At 42.8% G+C, this 19,075-nt stretch overlaps 2 long non-coding RNA genes across 2 annotated transcripts in view; one reads left to right on the top strand and one right to left on the bottom strand.

Moving 5' to 3' along the window:
* LOC144584063 (uncharacterized) overlaps window positions 1-19,075 on the top strand; it is a 266,283-nt gene that overhangs the window by 188,188 nt on the left and 59,020 nt on the right. The window lies entirely within an intron of this gene.
* On the bottom strand, window positions 719-8,944 carry LOC144584062 (uncharacterized). The gene is made up of 2 exons (XR_013538076.1): window positions 8,038-8,944; window positions 719-3,979 (listed from the first exon to the last, which is right to left on the bottom strand). It is a non-coding gene; the product is annotated as an uncharacterized LOC144584062 (long non-coding RNA).

The raw sequence follows: 19,075 nt of genomic DNA on the forward strand, positions 1-19,075 counted from the left end.
ACCGGCTTTGAGACTCATTTCCTTGGGTTAAGTAGCGCTGGGTGAAGTATCTCCCGCACTCCTTCTGCCTATTCATCTGGAGCGGGATTGTGGGCATTTAACCTGGAGCACTTGCTGATGTATGACCAAATCAGAGGGAAAAGGCCGGGCTGGTTAACCCTCTCTCTCTATAGCTGCACTTAATGAATGTCACACGCAACCACGATAGAAATGATGGAACATCCATCCTGGTGAACAACCACCGGCACGCCGTCTGGCAATGATATGGAGAAATATGCGGGAAATATTACGGAGAAACATACTACCTCATTACGGTTCCTCCTATCCTGTCGTTAAATGGCAACCCTTTTGCCTGGTTCATCTTCTCCATAATGATAAGACCACCATCTCTCTCGCTGCTCCTTTCCCCTTCAAATAACATTTATACCAAAATACTCAAAACATTTCCTTCCTTCCTTTTTCATATTTGCCTTAGTACAATCTCAGTTGTAGAGCACTAATTTCTTCCAAAATGGATTTGGATTTTAGAAAAATAACCTTTTAATCAAATGCATCAAAAAAAGCAGAACTTGAAAACCATCTTACGATCAGGCAGACCCTCGGTCTGTCTAAGCACATCTTGCCAACACTGGCAGAAGTTGGCCAGGGCTTCCGGTTGGACTCTTCTCTCTCTCTCTCTCTCTCTCTCTCTCTCTCTCTCTCTCTCTCTCTCTCTCTCTTGAGATGCTTTGGTATTCTCCGATGGTCACACATTCTAACCAGATCTGGCCCTGCTTAACTTCTGACAGCAGGTCATGTTGGCTGTGTTTAGATGATATGAAGGATTTCTAAAGAAGGTTCTGTCTCCTGTGTAATAGTAGATCAGGATTTTGTTTGCTTTCTCTGTGTGTTTTTCAATAAGGACTTTCCAAATCACCCCTAGTTTCTTTATAAACATGATGTTTTTAATATGATAAACTTGGGATTTAAAGAATTCAAATGTAGGAGAAAGGAGAATGGACCAACACATCTGTCCAGTTCAGACCTCAGCACCTTAAAGTCTCATTTTGAACTCATGTGTATTCTGCCATGTGTTTCTTGGACTAAATTAAGACTGCTACCTTTTTTTCTGACTGGTTCCTCTCCTTTAACAGTTAGAGAGCAGGACAGTAATTTGAAGGATGTAGGAACCTAACCACAATTTACTTTGTAAATTCCATGGAGAAAAACTTTGAGATTGAAAAAAAAATTGGGAGAAAGCAAAACTGAAAGGTTTCTCTGTTGAAAGTTCTGTGCATCTCACAGAATGGGAAATAAGACCATGCAAAGACTGCCTTTTAGCAGAAATCAATATGTTTCAGATTCCCAAATTCCCATAACAAGTTCCTAGTCATCATGACCGTACCCTGGTCATGGCCCAATTTAATATTTAAAGACCAGATGAGGGAACAAGAGTACCATATTCCATAGGGCTACCAAATGTGGCAGAGCTTTGTCAGTGGTGGCACCTCAGATACAAAACTCCCTTTCAGACATCAGTTTAAAACATAACTATTCATACATTCTTTCAGAGGACAATAAAAAGATCTGTTCCTTTTTTGGACTGATTTAATTGCATTTTTAGAACACGTTCATAATTTGCTGCTTTAAAGGTTCATATATTTAGATGTGTGTGATTTGTGATTTTTTAGATATCACACTGGTTATCTTTTTGAATTTTAAAAACAGCATCCTGTTCGATTCAGCATATACGTGGAATGGCAGTGAGCAAGCAGTTTCTTACAGGGTGTCTGTCACACATAGTATCCAACACATACGATTTTCTCCATTTTCCCAGAATCATATGCTTGGGTGTGTGATCAGCGCCTCATTCAGTTTTTAAGCTCACACACAAGAGACACCTCAGGAAACAGAAAAACATCACTTTACCTCATTGTCGTTCCACTTGTAATAAATCAAATAGAATACTGCCCCAGTTATAATTAGCGATTGTGGGTGTGATGTTTTTGGGTGAACTGTTGGCCAAAGTGATGTAAAGGCTATTTTGTCAACAGAGTTTGCTGTGGTCTCTTCAGGACCTTGGAGAACTCCTAGGAAAGGTAACAGTTGTGATTCAGTCTAAATCGGATAAAATCCATGGCTTGCCTGGCAGTCAAAAGGTGCAGCATCAATAACAATTCCCAGCAGATACCTTTGCTCTGAAAGTGTCCAGGGCTGGACTGAGGCCTTTTATATGGCTGAACCAGGGCTCCTCCCTCTAAGCTCTGCCCTTCCTTCTTAAGTACCAAGACTTAAAGGGACAACTCTCTGGCTTGAACCTGAGCACTTTCTCCCCTCCAAAATGCCCAGTGTATCTCACAGGATCAAATCATGGCTTGCTGCTTCACACAACACATCTCAAGTGGTGAAGAAAAAAGGCCTACTTTTGTTGCACATGTTGCGTTATTTTCCGTCGATCTCCAATCGAACTGACAGCGAGATCTCACCGAATCTTTTCCCCCGTCCCAAATCATTCCACTGCTTTGGAAGGACATCTCTTTCTCCCTCTGCCTCAATTATGTTCCCTTGCCTGGATTATTCCCCTTTCCTTTCTGTGCCACAAACATTGGGTGTGTGAGAATTTCCCCCTATTTTTGCACATCGAACCTTGCCTTAACAATGTTTCTAACCCTATTTGTGGGCAGAGCGATCAGGGATGGGCGCCATTTCACCTCATATTTCCCAGCAGGAGAGTCTGTCTAACAATTTTGCATCGGGTTTTGGTCCTGCTGTCTCTTCTTTCTGTTTTCCTTAGTGCTTCTTCATTTGCTGCTCTGCCAAGGGGCACTGTGTGACCAGCCTGGCCACCATTTTGAATCTTTCACAGTGGCCACCATTTTGCATCTTCTTCCATGGACTCTGTCTTAACACTTTACAAGACCAGCATCTCCAACACACAAGATTTCAAAGAGAGTTTTGGGTACTGAGGGTACGAAAAAGAAGCATCTCAGAAATGTTGCTGTATTAACAAAAGTCATCTGGGGGGAAAACAACAATTTTTAATGAACAAAGTATTGGCTGAACTTCAGTGGCATGTCCTGTCTCTGATTCCCCACCCATAAAATAAGGAGATGGTTGCTCACCGCCCTCCCTGTTCATCTGTGCAATGTTGTACGCTGCCATTGATAGTGCCTGTACAAAAGCGAAATAAAAATAGGCAGCTTTTAGAACATATTTGGACTTCATTGCTTGGCCAAAATCCAGCTGAGAAAGAAATGCATACAGAAAAGCAAGCTGGCCCTAGTTTTTCCCCTCAAGTGTTGACTTGAAACGGGAACGGGATTCTAGCCTTAGAAAATGCAAAACCAGAATGACCGGTTGTACTAGCCTTCAGAAACGCCATGACATTGAAATCAAAATCCTCCAGATGTTGAAGAGTGGTGTGAAGTGTTCCATGAACATTTGGCAAAGGTTCTGTCTAGCATCAAAATCCACCAAGGAGGATCAGGAGGCATTAAGGAGGGCCAGATTTTGGAGTGTGGGAGGCAAACGTCATGTTAGAACTCACCTGCCCCATCAGCATAGGAAAGGAATTTTATTTTAATTTTCTGAAAAGCAAGATCATACCTAGGTGATGCAAATGAAGAGAAAGTCACCGTGTAAACAATTTCTATTTTCCTTGCAACAGACTCAGACCTCCTCCCCTCGGGCCACTGACGTGAGGAGCTGTGGAAATAAATTACAAGATTGTCACATTTGTCTATGCTTTCCTCTTTAATAAGCATCACGGGGCGGGGGAGAGAGAGAGAGAAATCCAAGCGTCTCATAAATGATTGTTGCGACTCTTTGTGGCTTTTTTATTACTATTATTGTTGTATTTTCTTTTTTTAAAATATCACAGGAATAATTGCTAATCAAAGTGAGGCTGGTTGGAAACTCTTGAAGATCGTAGTGCCCTAGACAGGCCATGCGAGCCGAAGGAGGCCGGGCACCTCATTTCCACCTCACAGAGAGACTTCATCTGACAAAAAGAAAAAGAAAAAGAAAAAGAAAAAGGGAAAAGAGATTAGCTGGTGGTCAAAAAAGGAAAAGGGAAGGAAATTTTAAAAAAAAGAAAGGAAGAAAAATCAAAGTCACACTGCCCTGGAGAGTGCTGGAACAGTGACATGCCCCAGCATGCCGAGAGAACAGGCATGCAAGCAAGTGAAAATTTGGTCTCTGCCAGGTGACGAAAGTCAACGCTTTCGCTTATTTTCCATCTCTGCCTCCTTCCTCTTTTTTTTTTTCAAAGTTATTTTAGTCCATGTATCGGCTTTGTCTTTCTCTTTTTTTTGGGGGGGGACCTTTTCTTATTCCTGCCACTCTGTTCTCAGGCCTAATCTGGAACACAGTGGGGTCTCCTAGTTTATTAACGTTCTGTTGTTTCCATCCCTTTGGTTAGTCGAAATGAGGATGACGTGTCCTTCTAGCTTCCCCACAGCTACCAAAAAAGCACCGACCCACACATATCCCACAAACTCTCTGGCTTTGGGGGAACTTCTCCACAGCGATACCCCTCTGCCTCTGCTGCAGAACCCTTGCCATTTGGAAGGAGTCCGGCATGCATTGTTGAATGGCTTTGTTTTGGTGCATTATTTGAAAACAGCATAATGTGGTTTCAGCTTAGATATCAGGGTGTCAGCAGGGAGGAACTGCAGCTTTCCAGATGTTTGAAGGGGGTGTTCAGTTCCACCCTCCTTCCTCTTTGGCTCGGCTGCTGAGCGCTGATATAAGATGGAGACCAGAAACCTCTGGTTCACCACCAAGGGATGTTGGGAAAATCTTTGGGTCTGAGTCTCAAAGTTCAAGTCTTTGGTACCGAGTCCTCACCTCCAAACCCCAACTCCGAGTCCCTATTAAAAATCAGTTTTTTCCTGTAGAAAAACGGAGGGGTGGGTGGGTTCCGAATCATGAATCATTGAGAGAAAAAAGAGCCTGAGTCAAGTCCAAGTCGATTCATCAGTGTGAATTAAGTCTGACTTGGCAGTGAGTCCCGCAGCTCCCCATCCCTGACAGCCACCACTTCTGTCCTACTCAAGTTAGACCATCAGGTGACAAAATTTTAGGGGTGGCACTCACACACAGAGAGACACACTCTCTCTCATTGTTTTCTTTTGGTGGGGGTTGTTCACAAAGCAAACAAATCTAATTCACACTTCTTGGACTAACATGGAAACCAGATTCTTTTCAGATCGCGTGGCTGTCCAAACAACGAAGCTTGCTTCCTAGCCGAAAAGCACACCCCTGAAGATGCATGTATTTAATTTAAAGGAGGTCGCTTCCACATAGTCCCGTTTTTCCCAGCTTACATCTCGCACCGCTTCCGGACTTTATCCCTTCAGGAGTTTAGCGATCTACAAAACCAGTCTGAACTTTGCAGGGGGAAGAACAAATTAAACCAAGCAGAAGGGAAGCTTGCTTTTGGTTTTGAGAAACTTGGCACGGCTTCATTCCTTCCCCCCCCCCCCAGCCGCCCACCCAATATCAGGGAAGACCCTCTCAACCTTTTCCTTCTTCTACGGGAGTGAACCGTTCTTGGAGGATGGGTTTCTTTTGATGGCCTGCTGGGGACATCTGTACCGGCAGACCCTAATCAGAGCTCGCCCATTGGGCTGCACCAATGGCGTGCAAGGATTCTGACGAGAATACAACCGTCCCGTTGGGATAACTGCCTGCCTGTAGGGATGGGAAGAGGTTGTCCAGATAGATGGTGAATCTGAGTGACAGTTTAATCCAGGTTTGGCGGTGTGTGTGTGTGTGTGTGTGTGTGTGTGTGTGTGTAAGTGTGTGTGTGTGTGTGTAAGAGTGTGTGTTCTCCAATAATACCATCTTTTCTTTTCTTTATTTAAAGGATAAGGTGGATCCTTTCCCCAAGAAATAAATATGGACAAACTTATCTGTTTTGCCTTTTCTCACACAAAAAACGAACAGACAATCTCAAGTCTTTCCCATCAAATCTATGAATGAATTTGCAACTCTGACCAAGACCAGACAATATTTTTAAGGTGCACACTGGCCAAAGTCAACACCTCCATTTTTAGAGGTTGTGAGAACGGCCTAAGAAAAGAAAGAATGATCACTAAATTCTTCATTTTCATCAGTGTGGGCTGCCTTGGCATGAGGAGACAGACACCTTGGTGAGGAATTTTCAAATTCAGTGAGATTTCTCAGCTCCCTCACATGAGCAGAACAATGCTATTTTTTCTCATTGATTTTGTAACTTGCACCAACTATCTCCACACCAAAGCAACATTCTTTCACATTGAGAAATAAACACACACACACACACACACACACACGAAACACCAAGCAGTGGTTGATTGATTTAAAACATGTAAATAAGCCTTCTGATTTTTAAAACCACATGCAAGAAACAGCTGCTACCCTTCTTTTGGAAAATGACATTGAAACATTATTTGGGTTGTTTGTGTTATCCGCACAATTTTGTTTCATCTGCATGACATACACTCTTATTTTCCTCTCTTTTTTAAGAGCACCAGGAAATAACTCTCACTTTCATAGAGTAGAAATAATGATTTGGGGGTGAGGAATGAGGCACATACCTAGAGCTATAAGGGTCGTTTACACAGGCTCCATTGGAGCAGGCTGGTTCAGGCTAAATAGGGTCTCTTAAGGTTAGTAGAGGTCCAATATGCCATATGGTGCAATCTTTGCTTCCAAATGGTATAGACACCTATCTGGTCTACCTCCCTGTTGAAAACAACAAATTGGGGGGGGGGGGAATCCTTCTCCTTGCCCCTCCCCCTCTCCTCCTGCTTCCAGGAGGAAGTTTTCAAAATAAAAAATCCCTAACTGATATAGTACATCAGCACTGTGATAATAATTTTGTTTTGCTTTCTTCCTCTTGTCCTCCATAGGGAAGCAGAGGAAGTGTTTACTTTTCCAATATTGTGGAGTGGCTAATCCGTTTTCTTAAGCCATTTAACAATATCGGGAAATTGAAAGTGGAAGGCAAATTGAACTAGATTAGAACGAGGCATTAGAAGTGGGTCAAAGGCTGCTCAGGCTAAGGAGGTCTAAGAGCAGAAGGTTTCAGCACCAGTCCCCAAGAAGATGGAAGTCCATGACAATCGAGGGCCTGACATATAGATATCTCCCAGAATATATATATTTTAATCCAAAAAGAACATGTCTTTTTCAGACACTGCTCTGCAGCTACCTGAATCTCAAAACCCACCATTCTGGATCTCAACATTTTCCAACCACGTTTATCCAAAATGTCCTTTCTGGGAAATGTAATTTGTGTCCAGGGCTGAATGATGACATGCTAAGGCTCAAAGCTATGGAAAGAGGCCTGGTGGGGCTACCCAAAAAAGAGTTTACTATAGCTTAATTAGCTTATGTGTCTATCTCACAGTGCTTGCTTTCAGAAAATGTTATCTTCTTATTTTTCCTTGCATAATATGCAGTTCTGGGAGGGAAAATAAGCAGTATTTTGTGTTCCCATTTAGGTTGTCATCTAAACCTTTGGGGATGATATTTCTGGCCTCCCTAACATGTATCGAGAGTGTGAGTTAGAATTTGCAGTAGATAAAAGATATATCGTAGATAAAGATATAAATGTAGAGATACAAAATGGTCATAACTCTACAGCAAAGGCCATGTTTTAATGGCGAATCCTTCAGAAAGGGGAAGTTCCATAACTGTGCTTGAATTTCTTTCATTCTACATGTCCTTCCATCCAAAAATGGAAAACGAACCCATTATTATTTATTTTTATTAAAAATATATTTTTACCCCAACCTTTCTCTTTAAAGTGGGGAGCCAAGGCAGTGTACACCATTACAGACAACATTTGAAGTTAAAAAACAGTAAATATACGAAAACGAAAGAAACAAATACCATGTTAAAAGACAATAAATAAAAGCAACACCAAAAACACATTCAAAGCAGTGATAACCATCCATTTATAAACCCCATTCAGGCAGACAGTCATTAAGGGAAAGCTTGTCTTTACGGTTGCAGTTCAGTCGTAGAGTACATGCATTATATAAGAAAGGTCCTTGATTAAACACCAACCTTGTATTCCTGTATTGTATATATTTATCCATAGGTGCTTCAGTAAGTACCCCTAGGTATAGCTAAGCATGACTGCACCTCCATTGTAAATAGAAGCTCTGAGTTGAGCAAGGCTTGGCTGCCTTCACTCTACATTCTTGTTCACTGATCGGGAGCCCACTGAATTTTCCGCCTGACTCTCCATGATTGCGCGCGTGCCTTTCCAGCAGAAGGCTCCAGAAACCTGTGTGTGAATAAAGCAGCTTGGATTCCCTAGTTCTACATTCCTATTCACCTATAGACAGTCCACTAATCTTCTGTAGACTGCACACACTTGTTGTGCAGAAGTCTCAGGGAAAAAAGGAAATGATATTGCACAGATTCCTTCATCCTACATTCCTGTTCACACATAAGTGGTCTACTAATGAGAACCATCTGTCAGATCTGTTTTGATTTGGATTCCTGCATTGAGCAGGGGGTTGGATCCAAATGGCCTTGTAAGCCTCAGCCTCTGATAACTTATTTTAAGATATCCCCCTTTTTACTTGTATCACTGTTGGGCTACCTCTAGCAATTTAAGAAAGAGCTCAAAAGCTTCATTGCTGTCCAGGGAGGACTTTTGTAGAAGAAACTCCATCTCTCCCTCCATCCATGGAGGGTGAAGGCCCCTATTGACCTCTGAGATGCTCTCCAGAGAATCACAGGACTGTGGACTAAGTCATCCCCTTTAGGTAAGAAATATCCCTGTTTTTCTTCAAGAGAGAGGTGCAGACAGAGTGACCCGGAGAGAAAATCAGGCTTGTTTTTGCCTACAGATCTAATTCTCAGTCGGACAATGAGAGAAATGCAAGCGAGGAAGCAATAAAAGGCAGGAGAGGGGGAATTATTTTCGACACGATTCAGATGGAAATGAAGCGTCACCTCCCAACTCCCCACCACCCACCTGGAGCCCCAGCAGCACAAATCTTTATAGATCTTCAAATCAATAGCACATCATAGTGAGAAAATGGGGTGAAGGGGGGGAGAGAGAAGGCACAAAACCGAGGAGTGTAAATTTTAACTAAATTAGTTCTTTCAGGGCTCCCTTCTCTCTTTCTCTTCCTCTCTTCTTTTCCCCCTTCCTCACCTTCTTTCTGGGAAGGGAAAAATGGAGCAAGGGAATGAGAGGAAGAGGAAAGGATTCAGAAGGCTTCCTCCAGTAGACCAACACCTCCAAGGTCATGCCCTGCCGCCCCTCTGATCCCCCATCAAAATACAACATCCCAGTTTGATTTTTCCTTTTCCCCTCACTGGTATAATATCTTGAGAGGGGAAGAGAGAGAGAGAGAGCAAAGGATGAAACACACACACACTCCTCCATATTATCTCTTAACAATCCAGCAAATTGCTAACCATCCCGGCAGGAAGAAAAGCTTAAATCGGCGCTTGGTTGGCGCACCACTGGAATCCCGTTCCGCATAAGACAATAGGTGTCCTCGGAGGTTAAAAAGGAGCATCGGGGTCCAACACGGTAAAGTAAGGGGTCTGGCAGCGGACGAGTGTTTCTGTTGCCCCATGAGGCGACGGAAAGCCATTTTCTTGTCTCCCAATCGCACCGCCTGAAGGCACAAGGCCTACAATTTTGAAGATAATCTCTTACCCTCCCGCCTCCCTTCCTAATCTCCCCCTAACTTGCTACCCTAGATCTTGTTCCCTCTGCCCTCCAAGCTGCCACTCTTTTGCCTGTTTCTTTTCCTTTCCTTTCTCTTGGGACTCAGACCCAAATATCTGCGAACACCCACACCAAATAGGGAATACTACCAATGGGCTAAATCTTAACGTTTGCTACTTCCTAAGTATTTAAAAGTCATTTGTTATCAGAGATCCCAAGACACAGCAGGGGAAATGTGGCCCAGAGACACCTGAGTTCTAAAGAGATTTTTTTTAAAAAAAGATTTCGGTCCAATATTGAAATAGGCTTCCAGGTACTTGTCTCTTTCCCCAACCACAACACTTCGATTAATTTAGTTTCAGTAAATTTTTGCATTATCCTACACATTAAAATAAACTAACAAAAATCCTCAAAGCATGTATTTCAAAATGTTTTGGGTTACCTTCAATGTTCCCAAGACTGCCATATCAACAATAAGAGGACAGCAGATTGCAGCAAATAGCCAACTTCTTAGTCATTGAAATATGAAATATGAGGAGTAAAGCATTACATACTGGATTCACTGAAAATCCAGTTTTCTCAATTATTAAGAATGCCTGAGAAGGAATTATGACTGTGATTTCTCTGTAGAAACTTTCTAACCTGACAGGAGAGCATCAAACTAGAAGATATGCTTAGTATGTTTTTAAAAGAGGTGCTCCTTTAGGTGGTGAAAGGCATCTGTTTGTCACAGCACCTTATTTTCCTCACCATTAGTATGTTTTGCTTTGTGATTGGTCACTGGAAGATAAACATGGGCTTAATTTGCAAATCTGATCACTGAGGCCACATTTATGAAGGAATCCCACAATTTGAGAAAACAGATTAATCTCAGGGAAAATATGCATTTTCCCTTAACATCCGGCATAACCCTCAATAGAGAGGAAAAGTAAGGAATTTCCCATGGCCCAGCTACTCAATATATAGTTGCTGCTGCTAATGACTTAATCCATTGTCCGTCGTCTGCTCTTCTAATTAACATCTGCCCTGTAAGAGTTGGCCAGGATAAAAGTCATATGAGAGATAAGATCTTTCCTGTTCCTCTTCAAGCCTTATTTGCTTCCATCCTGCCCGCCCCCTCCTGTCAATTAAAGCTGCCAACCAATTTAGCTACCGAGGTTGTATCAGATTAACAAAATAGGAGCCGCGCAGTTAAGTAGGATGACTTATTATGATGCTACACCAAAGGACGGACGGTGGAGAGGAGAGGGGCCGACGGGATCAGGTGTGTGTGTGTGGAATGGATTTTCGAGTGTATAAACATAAAACGGAACAGGGCCAGAGTTATCGTTTGCATAGAAAACGCTGTAATTGCATAATAATTCTGTTGACATTCGCCAGTCCTCATTTTCTTCTTTCCTCAATACAGCTTCTGTCGGAAATGATTTTTGCAGGACACGATGGGGGAGCTGAAAATATAGGGTCTTCCAGCTCATCGGCTTTCCCGGCTGGCCATTTGCTGCCTTCTTTTTACAAGCTAAAGTTTTGCCACCTACCGTGTGGTTCTGAGGATAGCATGCTTTGGGGTGAGGCCCTTTGGGTATGTTTTGTAAGACTGAAGACTGGACAGATTGTTCCCCAGAAGGACCCAGGCTTCTGATTTGATTTCATGCCAATTCCAGAAGATTTAGCAGGTTGGAAAATATGTAATTCTCCAGATATTATTAGTTTTTATCCCCCCCCCCCCCGGCTTCTAACTGTAGCTAATCAAATACCTACAGGAGCCTAAAACCAACCCAAGAATTTAAAAAATTCTCCACCGCCATTTGTCCTTGAACCTGATCATTATAGAAACATAGTGGGACCTGCAACAAATTGGGGTAGCATGAAGTGCTTCAATCCTTCAGTTCCTTTTTTCCCCCATCTGACCTCCTTTTGCCCCTCTGAACAGCCAGTTAGCCTTCTGTGCCCACTGAATGTGCTCGGTCCTTATTGTCAGCTTTGATTTTTTTTTGCCCTTCCTATTTTTCTGTCTGGGATTTTTGGGGGTAAGTGGGATGTGCATATGTTTGCCTAACATCACCTTCATTTGACATTTTCACTGATGTCTATGGGCAGCTCTCGCTTCCACCTCTAGAGATAGGTTAGAATAGATGCGGAACTAGAGACGTGAGCTATCCAGGCAACCCAAAATTGCTCTTTCCACCCCTGCTTATGTGTTCCTCCCTCCCTCCTTGCTGTCCATCTACTGTATTCCATTCCAGTCCCCTTAGCACCTGATTGTTCGGAGTGTCTGCTTTTCTACCTTCTATATATTGTACAGTTATAGCAGTTTGATACTACTTTACTGGCCGTGGCTCTGGCTTAGGATCTGCAGTTCAGCAAAGTATTTAGAATTCTCTGTTAAGAGAGCTTTCAATCACCTTATTAAACTTCTACAGAACATTCTGAGTACTATACCAGAGTACAAACTACAAGGTTTAGATCATCGACCAAGACATCAGAGGTTGGGAGTTCGATTCCCCGCTGTGCCTCCTTGATTGGGGCTGGACTTGATGATCCATAGGGTCCCTTCCACCTCTGCAGTTCTAAGATGATGACAATGATGATAATTCCAGTCTCCAGCTTGATGACATCATTCTGAATCATTACCAGCCCTGCAAGGAATAAAATACCAAATACTCTTCATGGTTTAAACCAATTCTCATTAGTTTTGGGATTTCGGCTAGTGGATGGAAAGTGCTAGTGGTGAACAAGACTGTTGATGTGTGTGTGTGTGATAGAATCTTAGATGTGGGGGTTAGAGGAAATTGAAGAGCACTTGTGGAAATGAGTGAGGCTTCACCTAGCGCGCGAGAGGTAGTTGCATTTCTGTAATGAGAAGGGGGAGAGCCTGCAATGAGGAATTAATGAGATCACAACGAACAAAGACGAATAAGTGAACAGGCAGGGGGACACGGAGGTTTCGAAACATCCCTGCTGACCACAGAAATAATAGAGTGAAAGAGAAATAGACTAGATCCCTGTGGTAAAAACTATTAGAGGCGGCGAATTATAAAACTATTAAGCAGAATGTAACTCCCAATTAAAAGATGATTTAACACTGGAATCTGATGGATGAATTTTGATTAAATGGAGGAACTATTAGGAGCCCCTGGGAAATGGACTTCTCACGCCACTTCGGAAAGTTAAAAGGCAGTTTGATATAAAAATTTATAAATTAAGGTTAATTACTTTAAATAACATGGCTGGAGGCAATAAAATGGAATTTGTCGTATTCTCTGGAGTTTAGGGAAGGGGTTGGGGGTGGGACATTGATATTCCCCCACACCCTTAATGGGGGTAAAAATATCGAATGTGTCTCTTCACGTACAGGTCTTGAAGGACAATGGCAAAGAAGAGTAGGTAAACTGGGGTATAAAGGAATTCTTCTATCAGACCAGATCAGAAATAGGCAACTTATGGCTTTGAAATGGAATGCGGGTGGACTACAACTCCCTGCAGCCATGGACAACACAGCCAATTGTGAGGGATCCTGGGAGATGGAGTCCACCAACATCCACAGGAGTTGCCGAACCTATTTTAAAGTTCAAACTAAAACCCAAAGCAGATTCAACAGCCTGGAAAGCTGAAGTCATTCAGCCCCCACCCCCCGAGCTGAGGACTTTTCTGCATGCAACACAAGTGGATGATGACTGAGTTAGAGTCCCATCTGTCAATTAAGGCTAACAAATGTGTCAGGTTGGTCTGAAGGGGGATGGATAGAAAATACTCCATAAATAGGTGCATGCACACATGGGCTTAGATAATTTGACATCACAAGGCCATAGCGTAAATCTCTTGGCCCGACATGACATACCAACTTTCCATGTCCAGGAATTTTTATTTTATTATTATTTTTTTTTCAAATGTGGTTTTCCACCTGTCCTTCAATGTAATACCGCTTTGCCATCATAGTGACGATTTCACAGGATGATTTCGCCCAGTCAAGGCTGGCAACATTGACTCTGCAGAGGTAATGCTTCTGCCTTGGGTTTTAATCAAAATGTACATGAGCTGTCCAGGGTGCTGAACATTAGTCCCCAAAGAGATCCAGCACCCTGGACAGCTCCTTAAACATTTGAATTAAAGCTCCAAATCTCCATACACTAAACCTTGGATCTACCAGTCTCCCGTGGGCCGGCCCTCCTGTTAGGCATAGTGAGGCAGCTGCCTCAGGTAGCCTATGGTGAGACATGCAGGAGGTGGCCTCAGCAAGGTCTTTGAGAGTCGAGCTGGATGGGGCACACACTCTGCAATGCCTAGTTTGTAGCGCTTGTATGGGGTGAAGGGCTCTAATCTATTCATATTTTTTTCTGAAATAGGATTCTGTTGTCACTCTGGCCCACTTTTGTGCATGCAGGGCTTGGGAAGTTGCTCTAAAAATAGAATGAGTTGCCTTCATAGTTTTAAATGTCCTTCAACAGCACTTTGCTGTCTTTATAGTTATCTTCCCCCTGCCCCCATCCAAGCCACACTTTGCTTTCCTTGTTCTCAGAAAGAGCTAACAGAGTTACTATTAGTTACTTTTAATTTTTTTAAAAACCCTACTGGAATATTTTTCCTTCAGTGGCCTGAGGTTCAGCAGGAGTCAGCCTTCAATCCAAGGGATATTTACTCTCCACCATTACATGAGACTACTTTCCATAAAGGTTTCTGAAAAAAATGCTTTTTAGGAAAAACAATAAATTAGGAAAATAAATGGTGGTGGTGAAGGATGAAAGGAGAATTGTATTGCGCCTGTTGTCATTAAAGTAGAATTTGCTTTAATAAAGGAAATGAACTGCCTTCAGGCGACCTTTGGAGAAATGTGGAAAATCTTCCTTCCATGGATTTTTTATAAGAATTCACCAAAATGCACAAGTTCCTTCTTGTTTGGAATGGAGACCAATTCAGCCACTTAGAAAATCAATATGAGAAAAAAAAAACAGGGTTGCCATTTATTTTTTCCTGGAAAGCACCTGATCTTTAATACTTACATGTTAAATGGCTATGACATGTTTTATCAAGACTTGGGATAAGTCTGTGCATGAAATCGGCCATTGTAGATGGAGAAGAGGTTAATTTCCATCTTTTATGAACTTATCCATTTGAAAGAATTTAACAACTTGTGTTTTATTTAGGGGGGAAATTATTGTAGGTTAAAAAAAAGAAAGTGTGAATCTGGAAGGTTTTTTTTTCATCCTCCACCTCATGTTTTCGACATCTCTTACAGTTTGTTAAAATGGCTTACATTTTGTGAAGAATGAAAGGTTTCACAAAAGTGCCCCAGCCACAGTGCTGCGTGAAATTCTTGGTCCTTTCCATCATCATTTTCTGTGCTGAGTGATGTAGCATTAAATTCGGATCTGCCGATCCTCATCAGGAGAGTCCTCCTAGCCAAGTGCCCAAGGAGACTCCAAAAACTGGCAGTTGTATCATTCCATATCAACAAATGAGGAGCAGGCCTTTTGTAAAGGTAACAGCTCTTAATTGCCCACTCAGGACTGCTTCTCCCTCAAATACTTTGCATTAAAACAGGGATACATTTGCAACCATTGTATTGTTCCTGGGGGAAATCTGTTTCAACTGCTGTGCAGCTAAACAAACATTGCAAACAGCAATGCCCAAGGGGAGTGTCAGAGGGCGATGCAGCCCCTCCTGCCCAGAAAGTCATGGGGCTTAGACCCCGAGAGGCCTGACTGTACTACACCACAGTCTGTATCCTCCCAAATTGTGTGACAGCCTTTTCCAGAGGTTGTGACTTGAAAAAGACAAGAGATCTGTCTGTGGTCTTCTCACTGTGGCTGCAGTGCGGATTTACCCTTCCAGCGTGGCTGCTCTGTCCTTCCTTTGTCTCTATCGTCTCTCCCATTCCTTCCTAGAGCATAAATGAGCCCCATCTTTCCTTTTTTCTGGCTCATTGCTGGGAAGCAATCCTTCCCAGCCTTCCACACTTTCTCCGCCCGGAGGTGTCACGGTGACGAATCTCCAACCTTGACTCTTAGAGTTGCCCTAATTATGGGACATCTTTTTGGCTCGGTGCCTTTATCCCTCTCCACGCTGGCCCCATGACCTCAGCGCTTCTTCCGCTGCGCTGGTGTTAACAAGGTTGTCCGTTCCTCTCCCTGATTTGTAACTCAGAATTACCATATCTGGCTTTCCCTGGCTGACAAGCGTCACTTGAAATAGACCTTTTAAAGTTAATACGATGGCCGTTTGAACACGCAGTATTACTTTCCAGTGATGTTAAATGAGCTATTTGAGCAACTCCAAAGATCTCGGGTACAGGCCCTCCCCAGGAACAAAAGGAAAATAATTTTAACTCCCCCTTTAATTTATGGATTGATCAGTTCCCAAGAAAGACAGGCCTAAAATTGCTTACTTCTTTCTGGCCATGTTATCTTTCAGACACATCCCAAAAATGCTTTTCTGATTTGTTTGAACTGCCCTTGTTTGGGGTTTAGTGATGTCATCACCTGAGCATGACTGATGGGTGACAACAAATCATGACATCATCCCTCCCACTACATGGTCCATAATGGGTTGTCATTACCCCTCGGACTAATCCAGGAGGAAGGACAGGAGTCAGAAATTATAGCATCAAATTAAAAAAATTATTTATTTTAGGGAAAACAAGGACAGCAAATAGGATCAGGAGAAGGCAGGTATATTAACTGCCTAGGCTCTTAGGAAACAGTCTGAAAAAGTGCCGACTTTCCCCCCACAAAAAATTAAAAATAATAATAACGTCAAGTCAGTTTCGACTTCTGGTGATTGTTTTTGGGGGGGGTTCCTGGCAGAGAATATACAGAAAGGGTTTACCATTCTCTTCTACCATCATCTTGGGACTGTGCAGCTTGCCCAAGGCTACACAGGTTGGCTCTACTTGCAGGAGGCAAAGTGGAGAATCAAACTCCCAACTCTAGCTCCACAGCCAGAAAACAAAAACACTGAGCTATCCATGGAATTGAGAAATTAAAATAGGGAGCATTTGATATTCCAGAGCTAGTATGGTGGTATAATGGGTAGACTAATGGGCTAAGTCTCAAAGAGACCTGAGTTCAAATCTCTGCCTGGCCATGGAAACATTTGCAGGGGTAGCATTGATAAAACCACTCTTTGAATATGCCAAATACCTTGAAAACCCTATTAGGGTCACTGTAAGCTAGACATAAACACATTTATCACAATCCTAGTATTTCTGTAAATAAATGAAAAAAATAGATGTAGTGATGACACGAAAAGTAGCATGGTGAAATATAAAATTCAATCTGGACTGCAGAAATTAGAAATTGGGTGAAAAAAATGTGTTCTGCCACTCCTCAAAATTATACCTATCTGAAACATCCTTTACTGCCAGCATGTCTTTTCTGCATGATTTCAAGCCACTAGTCCTCATTGCTTTGGTGTCCTAATTTGCAGAAGATCAAGTGGGCTCTTCATTAAATTGTCATCAACCCTGTTGGTTCTGTATTGAAAAGAGGGAAAAAGCTATGTTGGATGTGTTAATTATCCAAACAAAACAACAGTCCCTCACCATGAACTTCAAAATCAATGTTCGTTAGGGAGAGAGTTGGGCATGTGTGCGCAGATAGCCAAATTTAAAGCTGAAGAAAAATGGAGAACACACAACTGCATGAAAGGTGTCCCTCAGGGTCCCTACATCAGACTTGGAAATGATGTTCCACATTGATTCATCAAACACGCCAAAAAGATGTTATGGCACTTGAGATGAGTGTTGAATTGGAGGCAAGATTCCCACACAAAGTGCCTCTCTGTCTGTCTCTCTGTAGTAGACAGTGATCACAAGAACATAGCAGATACACATTTCCAGTGGAGAAACGACTCAGAATTATTTCCTCGTTTAATTTTCCAGGGATCCTTTCTAGAGGCCATGGATGTCTCAAATCTGGCTCAAGACATTGAGGGAGGGAGCAAAATGGCAGCACAAACACACCCCAGCCACGCAAGATGTGATGTGTTCTCCTCAAAGCCTCAATGTCACAAGAATCTCAACAGCTCTCTCCTATCCCCAGCAGTAAAAATACCGCAGCAAAATAAAGAATGGCCTGTTAATGATACTTAAGACTTGCTACCTGATGTGCAGTGCTAAGGTTATGGAATGTTAAGGGTCCTCAATGAGGACTAGCCTCTTGCCCATTGGATTTCAAGAAACTGGAGAGCCGATGTGGTACGGCTGATGCAGAGGTGGTCACAAAGAGATGTAGGATTTCTGGGCAGCTTACCTACAGTCAATAAAATAAAACAGTCACAAACATACACTCTAAAACAAGTTTAACTTTCTGTATTTTAGGTCCCAGTGATCACTCAGGAAAGAAACATGGGTTCCACATGATAAAAACAGAATGGCTTGGCATTTCTCAAAGAGCCCATAAATATGTTTCTGTGTGTTCTACAATTACATCTATCATTTAGTGTCATTTTTAAGGATGGGCAATAGCATTGTATTGTAGGAAATGAAAACAAACATAAATTAATTCCAAGAGTATTTGGAAATTTTAATAACACCGTTGCCGATAAATTTCACTGCTATGGGATTACTAATTCTTAGTAATGTTTATATAAATCTTCTATTCCGTCTCGTAATCATGTGCCTTTAAGTCAGTTCTGACTTGTAGTCATCCTTTCCAGGGTTTCCTAGGTAGGGAGTTCTCAGAAGTGGTTTACCCTTCCTTTCCTCTAGAGCAGTGGTTCTCAAAACTCTGTCCCCAGATGTGGACTGCAACTTGGACTGCAACGCCCAGAAATCCTGGCCAGCACAGCTAGCGGGGAAGGCTTCTGGGAATTGCAGTCCAAGAACATTGGGGGACCCCAGTTTGAGAACCACTGCCCTAGAGGACGGTGCAGCTTGCCCAAAGCTCCACAGGCTGGCTCTTCTGGGATGCACAATGGGGAATCGAACTCCCAACCTTTGGCCTCTGCAGCCAGATATCTAGCACACCAGCTGTATAGCTCAGTGGTTTTCGTATCCGGCTGTGGAGCCAGACGTTGTGTACAGTGCTGGCTTTGGATACCCAAGTGCACTATTGACCATGGATGGCCCATGGCCGTTCAACCTCCACTTCATTCCAAAAGGTGTCGGAAAGGCCAAGATCCCATTACCTCAAACCTGCTCATGCAACAGGCAGGAGCACAAAAAGGATCGGATATGTACCTGCACCTCCATTTGGTGAGCAGAATTGGTCCCTGCTTGTGTGGAGCTGTGTGGGTGTGATCTTTCTCTACCGTATCGGCCAGGCCGTGTGCTCCCTCAAGGTTTAGCAAGATCTTGGCCAGGGTTTTGATAATTTCACATTCCTCTCCTTAGTGCTGTCCTCTTTTCTCAGCCACAAAGCAGCACAATAGTGAGAGACAATGTGGTGTCGTGGTTGGAGTGTTGAGCTTGAG

Source organism: Pogona vitticeps, chromosome 7, assembly GCF_051106095.1.
Source record: "Pogona vitticeps strain Pit_001003342236 chromosome 7, PviZW2.1, whole genome shotgun sequence".
NCBI lineage: Eukaryota > Metazoa > Chordata > Lepidosauria > Squamata > Agamidae > Pogona > Pogona vitticeps.